The following is a 13321-nucleotide window of genomic DNA, read 5'->3' on the forward strand; positions in this document are numbered from 1 at the left end:
TTCGAACCCAGACCTGTCCAAATGAGTAACAAGTAACGAAACCACTACACTGTAGTCAGTTTTTTTATTTTTTTTTTTATTACTGAACTTTTCTGTAGCGTATTCATATTTCAATTCATGAATGAAGTCTGCATCCAACCAGACCTAAAACTGGTCTTTCTAATTTAAATAGAAGAAAAAAAAAAAGCAACAAACAAACAAAATAGGAAATACAAAAGTGACAATACGACATCAAAGATCTCTTTGATGTATTGTTGTGTCCTCTTGGCTTTGTTTTTTTTTTTTTTTTTTTAAGGAATCGGCTTCAATTGCTTTCAACGGAGTTTAACAGGGGTGTTGAGAATAGAAAAACAAAAGGGCCGATAAAATTACAACGGTGACCGATAAGAAATGCTGGAATTGAAGCCGTTGGTAATTACATGGTCGCCTAATTTCTTTCTTCCATCGTTAAAACTTCGTAACTGTACACAGCAAAAAAAAAAAAAAAAACCTCCAAGAGCTGTGACAAGAAAGAAAAACGAGGAATACTCCTGTTCGGCACAAGGACACTGATGTTAAAAACCACAGGGAAGCAACGAAAAATCGTATGTTCCATCGAAAGACGGCCATAAACCATTCTTCAGTACGAATACTTGGTTCGCCTTTTTCATTTCCTACAACTCCATTAGCGTCTGGAGTGAAAATTTCTTATGCATGCATTATAAGGAAATAAATATCAATTATTAGTCGTATGGGAGTTTTAAGAGACGTCCATCTGAGACATCATGGCGAGTGTTGAGTTATTTCACGTGGCTCTGAATAAACAGGTTGGCAAATCAGAAATTTTATGTATCCGTTAACTACTTAACGTTACCAGCCACTTATGTAGCGTGACTCCAGCGACCTACTTAGTAACATTTCCCATCTGTGGAAAAACTAATAGCTTTCGCTGAGAAAGCTATTATTATTTTTAAAAAAAATTCCCTTAAAAAAGGTTTTTGTAGCTGGTTCGTCAAAGATCTTGTTATCCCATGAGTTACTGATAATGAGAGGAGTTGATAATAGGCTTTTTTTTTTTTTAAATAACGTATTTCAACTTCCCAAAATACAGCCTCAAATACCAGCTAGTCGGGTTGTACATTTGCATAAACACTTACTGGACAAAAAATTAGAAACCTTTATTCAATATCTAGTAGTCTTCCTATTTGAAGACTATCTAGTAGGGCCACCTTTTTCCTGAATTAGTCAGTACACGTTGTAGAGGATTTCACTAGGTGTTTGTAGGAGTCTGTCCAGATTTGATCATTCTTCCATCAGGATATTTGTCAGCTGTTGTTTTATGATCGGTAGAGAACTGTGAAGACTAACCCGTCCTTTCCAACATATCCCAGGCATTCTCAACTGAATGATCTGGAGAATTAGGTGGCGAGGGTAGATGTTGAAAATCTTGGGAGTGTTCCTCGAACCATTCAGATATAATTTTTGCACGTTGGATAACTGCATTGTCGTCCTGAAAGTATCTATTGCAATCCGGGGGAAAATGAAGCATTGCAGGGCGAAATAAAATAAGACAGTAAAATATTCATTGGAGGTAATAAGAGCTAACAGTATGAGCGGGCCCAGAATATAACTCATACCACCACCAGCAGACAGTATAGATGTATAACTTAATGACGTTCACGGCGCCCTACCATTGGCAAAAAAAAAAAAAAAAAAAAAAAAAAAGTGTAAATAGAGATTCGTCATCGCACATGATCTTTTTCCACAGTCCAACCTTGGCGTTGGGGACACCACTCCAGTCGAATCTTTTAATTTCTTAGAGAAAGAAGTGGCTTTCGCATAGGAAAACGACTACCAAATCTCGGACTGTTCAACTCCACCGTATAGTTCGAATGAAAATGGGTCTTTCTTTGCCTAAATTGAATTTTTCATTATTAATGTGTTGTACACTGGACCTTCTATTCTCATGGACATTTCGCTTTAAATTTCTCCGGTCTCGTTCTTGGAGTTCCGACTTTTTCGCCACATTTCCTCCTTTTAGGGCTGCATTCTCCTTTCGTCTTCGTATACTTTTAAGGTGAAAAATTTTTGAGAAAACAAAGAAAAATTACACTAGTGATTTCCTTTTTGTTTTCTCAAAGGAAATAGCTGATGTGCTGTCGCTCCTGCTGAATGTGCTCCAACAACAACAGCTTTCTAAAAATCGGAAATATCACCTGTTTCCCCCCATGACCGAATAGGCTAAGAAACCTCAGGAAAGAAAATACAGTATTTATCTATTGTTAATACCATGGAACTTGTCATTGCACCATGTGACAACATTCGTATTCCGTACGTTCAATTATCTGTTCACGCCAGTTACAAAAGGTTTCTAATTTTTGACGAGTGAGTGTATTTATATACACAAACAATGTTGATTACAATGCACAGTACATTTACTTGCACAACACTCGTTCGTTCGGTGATGACCAGTCTCGGAAACTGCTTAAAATGCATAGTTTTTATTAGATTCTATAAGAGAATTACATATCAGTTTTGGCATTTAGTATATAAATTGTCTAGCTGCGTTCAGCTATTAACTGATAGGTGAATGATAAACCTTGCTGGATTCAGCAAGTAGCATTAAAGGGATCAAAACTATTAACCAAGAGGTTGAACATCGTTGAACTGTTTGGTATAACTGTTTGACTTCAGCTGAAAGCAGTTCATGGCTAATTACTTGCTGTTGAACTTTTCTTTCAAAGACTTTTAGCAACCTACAGGATATCGAAATTCCTGTAATCTTGATTGCTTTTCGGATTTTTTATATGGGTATATCAAATTGCTGATGCACCTAAAACCATACAACAACCAACCAACCACAAAATCGCTGGAAAACAAGTTCAGAGGATCTCGACTGTAACGCATTAACTTTTTAGACAGTGACAGTTACTGATTAGTAGTATGAAAAATATGACCAATTTTTAAGCTAGGAATTATTAGCATCTTAAAATAATCACCTTTAGGCATCTAATCTTTCATACCGCAATTCCAGAAATGATTTAAATAATTGAACTTGTCCTGATGATTAACAATGTCAGTTATTATGCAACCGCATCCCTACAATAATCGAACACATTTGAAATTCTGAGAATTTCAACATACTATATTAGGAAACTGATAGCTGTCTTTGTAATTTGCATACGTTCTGGTTTGATGAGCAAAGCATTAATAAACATTTCTCATCCCCGAATACATACCAATTATGATCGATCAATATACTTGAGCAGCGCATATTTTTAACACATACAGAGACTTGGTTATTACTTCTGTAAAACAGAACAAATATTTCTCCTATAACACACACATAAAGAGATACCTCGTGAATAATTTATGACGAAGATTAGCGCAAAGCATCATTATCGCTAGCATAAACAATACTTTTTCATTTCCAGATGCACATCTTTAAAAAAAAAAAATTATACTTCCATGAATACATTCTTTTGGGAGAAAATTAATTTCAGAGGAGATAAAGCTGGCAGTAGGGAGTAATTTCGCTTTAAACACAGCTACATATAATAGGAAATAATGAGAAAAAACAGCTAAAAATGGCATCTAGTAACGAATTCTCTAGGCAGGAATCGACAGACACGTGGGTCGATCGATCGCCTCTGCCAACTCCCTCTTGGGAGAGAATTAGAAACTTTAAGGTGATTTTAATCTTTCAGAATTGGAAAATATTCCAATTCGCCCGCATCAGAAACCAAAGCACATTTCTGATTCTTTCTACATTTCTTGTAGCTGTCCTAAGAGATTCACGAACCACTGGGGGATACACCAGAAATTCTGGTAATATAAAGATATTTTCACATCATTGGTGATAAGAGGTGAAGTGATTTTTCGTTCAGATAAACGAATCCAAGAATGTTTTTTTTTGGGGAAACGGAACATGCAATGAGAAAGAGAAGATGCCTCGGTATTACACAACTCTAAATAAAAAGCACTGATGCTGTCATTTTGACTCTATTTGGGTATCACTGATGGGGAAATAGACCCTCCGAAGTATGAAAAATTACAGTATAGATAACAGCAATATGCTTCTCCTTTGAAGTGATGCATTATTTAAAGTAGTGCAATACTGAGGCAACTCGTGGGACTTCGACGATATTGATGCAATTAGTAGCAGTCATTTTGTTCATTGCTATGTACGAAATGAGGATTTGCCCTACCTGTACTATAGTGTTCTTGTAGCATAAGGCTTTTTGCCTTAAATTCATTTCAGGTAAAAAAAAAAAAAAAAAAAGCCTCATGCTACAAGAGTTATCTTCTTTATTATTAGAATCATGACAACTGGAAAATTTTAGCGAAATAGACTGGAGAAAACTGACCAAATGTATCTGAAAGATAAACTGTGTAATTACAGAGGATTATGCAAAAGAAAATACACCGAGTGAACAGGGAAAACAAGAATCATGCTACCTTCGCCTGAGATCGACTAACTCAGCCACGTTGTAAAAAAGACCAATAAATTCTTCGCGTCATTGACGGGATTCAAACTCGGGTCGTTTCCATCCAGTGTTGGGAGAACGGTGATTATACCAACTGTGCTACCCACAAGGGCTAAGTCATGATGCAGAGAGCTAAACTGAGTGAAATCTAATAAAAATTCTATATACTGTATCTAACGAGTCAGATTCATATCTGAAAGATGCCCCGCCACACTTCATAACTTTACCACAAAATTAGGCTTACAATCAATTACAGTTCAGTTAATTATTAATATTCAGCTTACCCCAATCCTTTACTATTAGTCGTCCGTGACAATGTAGTGGGTTCGTCACTTTTCAATCGTTTGGAAAGGTCTGGATTCCATTCCGGTCTATGACTCGAGGAATTTCTAAAAGTCCTCTTCAATCGTAGCTATGTTTTAGTCGATCTTAAGCGGAGGAAATAGGGCGTTTCTCTAGCAAGTCATTCCGGGTTTTTCGGCCCGCACAACATGCAAATCTATATAGGGATATAAACTGGGAGCCGTTAACATAATAAATAATACACTTTTATCACATGTGTTATATTATGGTAACTCATCTACGAACACTTCGACTACAACTGAGATACCTCAAGATATTCCTAGTCCTCTCCAATTGCTATAGATCGAACAATCTGTATTACGTCTCATTTTTACTGAATACGATGGACTAGTCGTGACCTGACTTCGGTAAGTCACGGGTTCGAAAGGCCTGTGTGTCAATAGATGGGATCATCATAACAAATTCGTGATCATTCCAAATATAAGGATCGATGATGGGTGCCACTGATGAAGGCTAGACTTGAAATCTTCAGTGTTTGTGGGTTGGCCACTGTCTCTACCAATCAAAATAAATGCTCAGGTATGAGAACCAGCAACACAAAGAAAATCCTGCACTATTTCGAAGAGTGTAAACTTCTCATTTAATAACTTTGGACATTAAACTTCTTAAGGTTATCAAATAATTCTTGAACAGCGAAGAATTGAATCGCTTGAAATGAACTATGATGGTAATTTCATAATCTTGCGGATGCAAAAATCCCTATTTAAACATTGTCGAATTACAGATTGTCGAATTACAGATAGCAGAAGAGAAAATATTCCGGGGAAAACGGTCTCTCGGAGTTTTATACCACACATAAATCGAATCAGGAAACAGATTTGTTATATAAAGACAAATTTTCAGTCGATAACTTTGTTTTTGCGGTCGATACTCTCTCTCCCCACCTCTTCGGAGATTACCATTACAAAGACAACAAAATAGGGTATTTATGCAGCAGGAAATGGAATCGCTGAACTTCACCGACGATATGGAAAGCCGAAGCGAGTTGCTAAGGGACGCAGCTGGCGTTTGCAGGATTGACAGAAGCAACAAACGCAGATGGGTTGCATTTGGTGACTATCGGTGAACTTCTGGAAACGAACTGTCCACTGTAGAGTACAAATTGTACCCTACTATTACATGAAGCCTCCATCTATCCCTGACACATCCCTAAAATTTCCCGAGAGAAAACAAATACTGGTGACATCTGTGCTGTCGCTATATCCGAAAAAAAGATATCCCGTTTTTATCTTACTCTGTTTCAATTACAGCCTAAAACCAAGGTTGCTCAGGGTGTGATTTGTCAGATCTTTATGCAGTACCCGCACGTGACGTGGATATAACAGATACCACCCTTTTGATCTTGAATAACCTCATCGAGCTGAATGCCAATATGGATGGCATCGAAAAGTCGGGGCATTTATCAAGAATGGCAGTGATTTCTTGTAATGGATTCTCTAAAAAGGTAGTTAATATTTTCAGAAGAAATTATCAGGATGATATTCCGGCGATAGGTGAAATTAGTGCCTACATAGGTAATGACTGGGTTTCGAGATGTTGACATCCTTCGATTTAGTTTTTCCGTAGCAGCCCAATTATTAAGAGATGAAACCATAGATTTCCATCACTAACGGAATCTGCGCATTCCAGTTCTAATATAGAAATGGATCAAATGGTAGTGCGCTGCTAATGGTCAGGTTGAAAATTCAATTAAAATATTCCCGATTTCGACAACCACTGTCCCAGTGTCAGTTTCGACAATTACTCAGGACAGTTCTTAAATCAATCTTAATATTTTGCTTAAACATAATGAAGCTACTGGGGTGACAAGGTCTGAGCAGGTACCACAGCAGATATCATCACCGTTCTCCCACATCTGATGGAAATCGAATCCCGTCAATGGCGCGAGGGATTTTTCACTCCGCGGCTGAGTTAGTCGGTTTCAAGCGTGGAGAAGCCAATTCTCTGGAACCCGCTTTTCCGAAAGGTTTCTCCAAACAGCATCGCGAATCGCCAAAAATTTGACGAGATTGTCTTGCTTTTTTGGGCCTTGGAGAAGATGGTGTCTCATATTGAGAGGACCGGGACATATTTTTTTGGGGGGTCATAGCCATACATCCATGATTCGTCACCAGTAAAGAGGGAAGAAAAAGTGTGGGTGAGCGGCAGCACGTTATGTGAGAGCTCTCCGTTCTCCGCAATCATTAGACGCAAGACAAACTTAGCTGAAGCGCGTCGCAATTCCAAATCTTCTGTTAAAATTGATTGATACGTCTCAATTAAGAAATATCAATTTCACTAGTTGCTTCGTGGACTGTGATGAGATCACGAACACAAGCGATTGAATCTTAGGTTTTTGAAGTTGAAGGGTCGCCAGAGTGAGGACCATCTTCGACGGACCAACGGCTCCCTTTAATCTTTGAGAAACACTAAAAAATCTTCAAAAGACAGAATCTTCACCAAAGCTGTTTTTAACATTCGTGGTTTTTCGTTGCACTTTCCCCCTAATTTGAAACAATATTTGAGGCAAATGCGCTGCTCAATAAACTGATTCATTTTAAAATGAGACAAATATATGAAACACCTTCTGTTCAACGCGCGCTAATTCAGACCGACTGTATCAAAAAAAGATTTTTCATATGTTACGACGTTGAAATTACGAAGTCATTTCACCAACTTTTAACTGCATCTCGTATGTACATCCTAATAATTTTTAAATAGTATAGCTTTGCAAGGGTATGGCAACGTAGTTTTATTCACATGATTTTTACTTTCCCTCAACAACCTTTCAAAGAACTGAAATCCATGAGTACTTAGTTTTGCGATTTAAGATATGCTGGTTGCAAAAATCCGGTTGAAAATGAAAACGTCTTTGTGTTGATTCAACAACCAATTCACACAAACTGTTCACCAGAACTCATCATCCCAAGGCGCTTCCCTTTAATTCTGGAAATAAACATAAATCACTGGAGAGAACGATATTCAAGAATAAAAGCACACTATGAGCCTCTTCGGCACAAATGCTTATGTAAAAGAAAGCCACATACAAAAAGGCCATAAAATGTAATAACACAGAACCTAAGATTGTGTTACCACAGTTCTTGGGGAAAAGTAAAATCCCTATGAATCAAAATGATGATGAATGAAACCGAAAATAAGGCAAGGTCACTGAGCATTATGCTGCTGATGGGCTTTATGGAAATGGCAATTTATCAGCCGACAACCTTAATTAGTGATGTCAATGTTTAGATTATTAATTATGGAAAGCATTTGTAGGAAAAATGTATGACTGCGCTTTTCGATCAGAAGGAATTCATTTGGTATATTTTACTTTACTTAGTTTGGTACTAGGAATTAATCTGCGATTTTGACGGCCTACTTTGTCTTGAGATATAGTACAAAATACGATCGCATGTCTAGTTTAGTATTCCAGCGGATATTTTTGATATAGTCGTTTCTGTTTTATGCTTTCAGTACTTCGTTCAACATTTTTAATTTAGAGGAATAAAATATATCAACTCGACGAATCCACTGGAAACATCAACGTCTAACTAAGCATATTTCAACGCTTATGAAGATGACGCAGTTCAGATCTGTGTTAATCTTCTGACTACAAATTACTGATCAGAATACTTCCACAGTCTGACTACAATTTACTTTGGAGAATACTTCCACGGTGTGGAATTCGGCTTTTCGGGTTATATTTCATTTATTAAAAAGAATTTTTCTCAGACTGGACATTACATTGAAACTGTATGCACTGACTGCAATTTCTCACTAGCTACTTTTCGTGGCAGGGACAATAAATTCATTTTATATGAACTACAGCGCTTCAACGTCTTAACAATGAAGTGCAGAACTTCAATATCCTGTATTGCGGACACATGAAGCGCAGAACTTCGATATCTTGTAATGGAGCGGGAATTAGTGCTGTAAGTCTGTAATTATCTGTACAGCATTGTGATTAGTGGTGGGGATGCCAGGAAAGCTGGCTGGGACCGCCTAGTACAATAATAATAATAATAAAAAAAAACTTCCATGCAATGTCCAACTCTAGCAGAGTACATATATATTTTCAGATATCACTCTGCCTTGTAGAATAAATGAGAAAACATTGTTTATAGGACCAGAAAAATCTGCTTATACAGTGGCAGAAAAAAAACTGCACCGCCTGTGAATTTTGCAAATAATGTGTTTTGCGCTGCATTGTGGGTTGCAGAAATGTTCGAAATGCATTTGTTAGATGGGATATATATCTCTGTGAATGAAATCCAATAAAAAGACTCCACCTGATATACCTAATTACCATAAATATCTTCCCAAAGGATAAAATGCGTAATTAATGGAAATATGAGAAATCATGCAAATGGCAATCATGACAACCAAACACACATTTTATTGCATTTACGTGTACAAACTGAAATGACAAATTAGTATTATGTACTGTAAATCAGCAAAAGAAGTCCTCAATATTTTGTTGTTCCTCCTTGAGCTGCAATTACAGCCTTGAACGATCTGTCATAGAGTTAATCAACTTCTGGATATACGGTTGCCCAATTTCGTGGTACCACACCCTTACAGAAATCAGAATTTTATTTCCTACGCCGATGATATTAAGTATTTTGTTGTTTCTAACGAAGGATCTCAGGTGTCCGACGTCAATTTCAATGCCAACGCTAAGCTGTATGAACTGGAGACATACCTACGCAAAATCGGTTTGTGGCTAAACTCAGACAAGTCAGCACAACTGACAATAACTAATAAGAAGATAAAAAATGAAATCAAATTATCTATTAATGGAGCACAGATTAAGAAAGTCAACTCATACACCGACCTAGGAGTGACGTGGGACGAGGGCCTTACCTTCCAAAGGCACTTTCAGGAACAAAAACTCTCGCTGCCATATGGGCTGTAAGACAGGAAATAACTGGGGTTCGAAACCAGCAGCTACTGACCCAATATATCCAAAGATGTATCGTTCCTGTATCCTTATATGCTTCGACAATTTGGTCCTCTGCTCCAAATACTTATATCAGGAAATTTCTCAGCCTGGAATACTGGTTGCTCCGGTGGTTAAATAGGATCGCCGGGAAGCCCTTCACAATTTCGAAATCCATACTGTACGCAAACTTGAACACAGCTCCGTGGATTCAGATGATCACAATACGTAACATCTGCACTCTAGCACAACTTCTCACTGGGAGTTTAGATGCCCCTCAAATTGAAAATCTTGTAGTTAGGCCCCGCCCTGGAGCCCGCCTCCACAACCCTCATAGTCTCCGAAGCGCTCTCCAACACACGGACGGATTATAGCGGATGTTTCCAGCAGTGCTAAATTCGATGCCCATGTCCTTAAAATCACCAGCAAAGCATTCAAAACACTGGGATTCATCAAACGGAACACATACAAGTTCAAAAACTACAGATATGCGGTTATCCTTTATAAAACTATTGTTCTGCCAATCCTTGAATTCAGTTCACCCATCTGGAATCCTCACACAAAGACTTTAACTAACAAAATTGAAGCAGTCCAAAAAAACTTTATCCGTTACCTTACGTACCGCAATCCTCTATTCTATCACTCAGTGTATTATGAATCGCTGTGTGATTACTTTCATCTAAGGCCTCTGTGCACTAGAAGAGTTACTGCTGACATCGCCCTCCTAGCCAAAGTAATCACTGGAATTTATGAAGCATCTGATATCCTGAGTAAAATAAACTTCAATGCTCCCTGTAGACAAGTCAGGAACCTTACACCGTTTCGCCTTGACTCTGCCAACACGGACTTTATGAAGTTCAGTCCACTGAACAGAATCAGCAAATCAGCAAATGACTCTCTCATTGACTTCTTTGACAACTCCCAATCACTGATGAACTCCATCCACAAGATTGCCTCTTCTCTTAAACTGCAAAGTGACTAGCTCACATCTAATTATTGTAGCTTATTATTTGTTATATTATTTTTCTATTCTCTAACGGATTAATTATTACTTGTTTTACCGGTAACTTAACTTAATACAATCCTCTTTTGTACATATGCTTTATTGTTTGAATTTGTATCAATGTTTATCGTCCTGTAGGATTTCACATTATTGTTATTATGTTTATTGATCTGATCTCAGATACACTGTTAATGGTTACCTGTTGTGTATCTTTTTATTAATAAAATAAAATAAAATACTCTGGAGCTGTTTAGAGACCTCAAAATAGACCCGGACAGGTACTGCCACGAGAAAACTTACAGGAAGCTCATTGCAGCGGATCTGTATACGAAACTACAAATATGATGAAGAACGTAATTGAAGAGAGACTTCAAGTGCCCTCGAACTGATAAAAATCTTAAATGAACGATATATTATATTCCAAAAGATTCTTATAGGACTGAGGGTATTCCTTTTGTTCAGAGAATAAAAAATGAGGACCAATTCATAGTGTAAATGACGATGTCATTTTTCTATGTATGTACATTGTTTTGTAATTTTGTAATTTTTCTATGTACATATATTGTTTTGTAATTTTTCTGTGAATGCATGATGTCTGTATGTAATTCTTCCTCTATGTGTATATATCTTATGTATTTCCTGATATTTAATCCTATGTTACACTCTAATAAGTGATGTATGTATGCGCCACCCTCCTAGGAAATTTCTGTACAGGGGTGTTTGTTAAATAAACTGATAATAATAATAATAATTACAATGCTCTCCTGCAGCTGAATTTTACTTGTTGGCTTCTGAGCAATTTTAGACGCCATTAAGCACCAGCAATTTTCAATAGGGTTCAAATCCGGGACAGTCCAACACTGCAATGCCAGCATTTGAGGTATAATGGCACCTTATGGGAGAAAAACGAGGGAAAACATTGATGTATGTTTTAAGCCTTGCGAGACAAGAAGACAAACTAATCATTAAATCTAAATAGCATAAAACTTACCAATTTTGCTGTGTGGAAAGATGCTGAGTCCTGTTGAAAAATGCAGTTTCGGACGTCTGTGTGGTGATCCCTAATAACGGGTTTCAGGCACTCCTCCAAGATAGCAGTGCATTCACCGGTTCCGTTAATAAACTTAATTCGCCCCACTCCTTTGCTTGTTCTGAATCCCCAGACCATCTGACCGGCGGGAAACTTTACAGTCGGTTGTATGCAATCAGGATGGTATGCCTCCGATTTTCGTCTTCTCATATATCGCTTCCCACCCGAGCCATGCAGGTTGAATTTCGATTCGTCAGAAAAGATGACGGTGTCCCATTGCTCTTTTGTACATGAAACATGCGCTTTAGCCCAAGCAAGTCGATTCTTCCGCATTTATTGGGTCAACGAAGGCTTCTTCTTGGGCCGACTGGCATGCAGACCACATTCCGAAAGCCGTCTCTGGATAGTTCGTGCACTTGTTTCAACATCAGAGGCCATCTCAAAGTCCAGTTTTAGATCGGGAGCACTAGCATAGCGATTACGAAGGCATAGCCGTTTCAAATATCGATCTTGGGAAGGCGTAGTCACTCTCTTACAGCCTGATCCAGGTCTTCTCTTCACATCACCGGTTTCACGATTTAATTTCAACACCCGGGATACTGTGGACAGCCTATTTTATCAGCGATAGCACGCGTAGAAAGCCCTTCCTGGGACAGAGCAACAGCTACAATTTTTTCTTGGTATCAACTGAACATATGGAGCCATGCTTACACCTCCGCAAAACAGGATACTAATGAGCATGTATACCCTTCCAACGCCATTTCCATTTCTTATTTGAATAAGAAATGGAAACGGCTGATGCAATACATTGCAATTACTGTCTGATGCAATATAAGCGTTATCTGAAGCAATTAATATCATTGCTTTGCGACAAACAAAATGACTGTAATCAAACAGTATCTTATACGTTTCACTACAAATGTTACTTTTTTTAAGGTGTTGCAGTTTTTTTTGTCCGCCACTGTATTTTTAACAATTACCTAAGGGTGGTCCTATTTCGTTAAGCGAACCACCTCCTCGTCTTGGAAAGGGATACAATGAATAAAAGTCATCATGGATGAGTTACGTTCTTATATAATTATGCACTATTTACTTTCGCTACATTTTGAATAAGAAATTAATTCAAAAACGTTCTGCGTTTTTGAATTAATTTTTACGTTCTACGTTTCCGAGCTCCAGAAATTTTTACTTCAATTTATTGGACGCTGGTCATTATTTACAAGAATAGCAATAAACAGCGAAGTTGGTGGTCCAGTTTTCCCAATATACAGCTGCTGAAATCATTGAGGTGCCGTAGCCGAGTGGTCATACATGCACGTGCTTTGAGTGACCGGGATTCAAGCCCATGACTGCTAAATACGGTGCTGTATCTCCTATTCTCTGTATCTTATGAACTCCTCTGACCGTGTGGTCGTCCCAGAGTGTAAAAAGTAAATTTATTTATTATTTGTTAAGTGTGGTCTATATTTTATTTCACCAAGAAATAAAAATCTAAAAATGAGCAAGGTGTAAATTCTGCTCATCATACATTTCATTCCGCC

The 13321-nt window shown here is 37.8% G+C and overlaps 1 protein-coding gene across 4 annotated transcripts in view; it reads right to left on the reverse strand.

The window, feature by feature from the left end:
- The window catches only part of Dys (Dystrophin), a 932899-nt gene that overhangs the window by 215711 nt on the left and 703867 nt on the right, over positions 1-13321 (reverse strand). The gene's annotated exons all lie outside the window — the stretch shown is intronic.

Source organism: Mastigoproctus giganteus, chromosome 8 (assembly GCF_048544385.1).
Source record: "Mastigoproctus giganteus isolate SK-2022 chromosome 8, ASM4854438v1, whole genome shotgun sequence".
NCBI classification, from domain to species: domain Eukaryota; kingdom Metazoa; phylum Arthropoda; class Arachnida; order Uropygi; family Thelyphonidae; genus Mastigoproctus; species Mastigoproctus giganteus.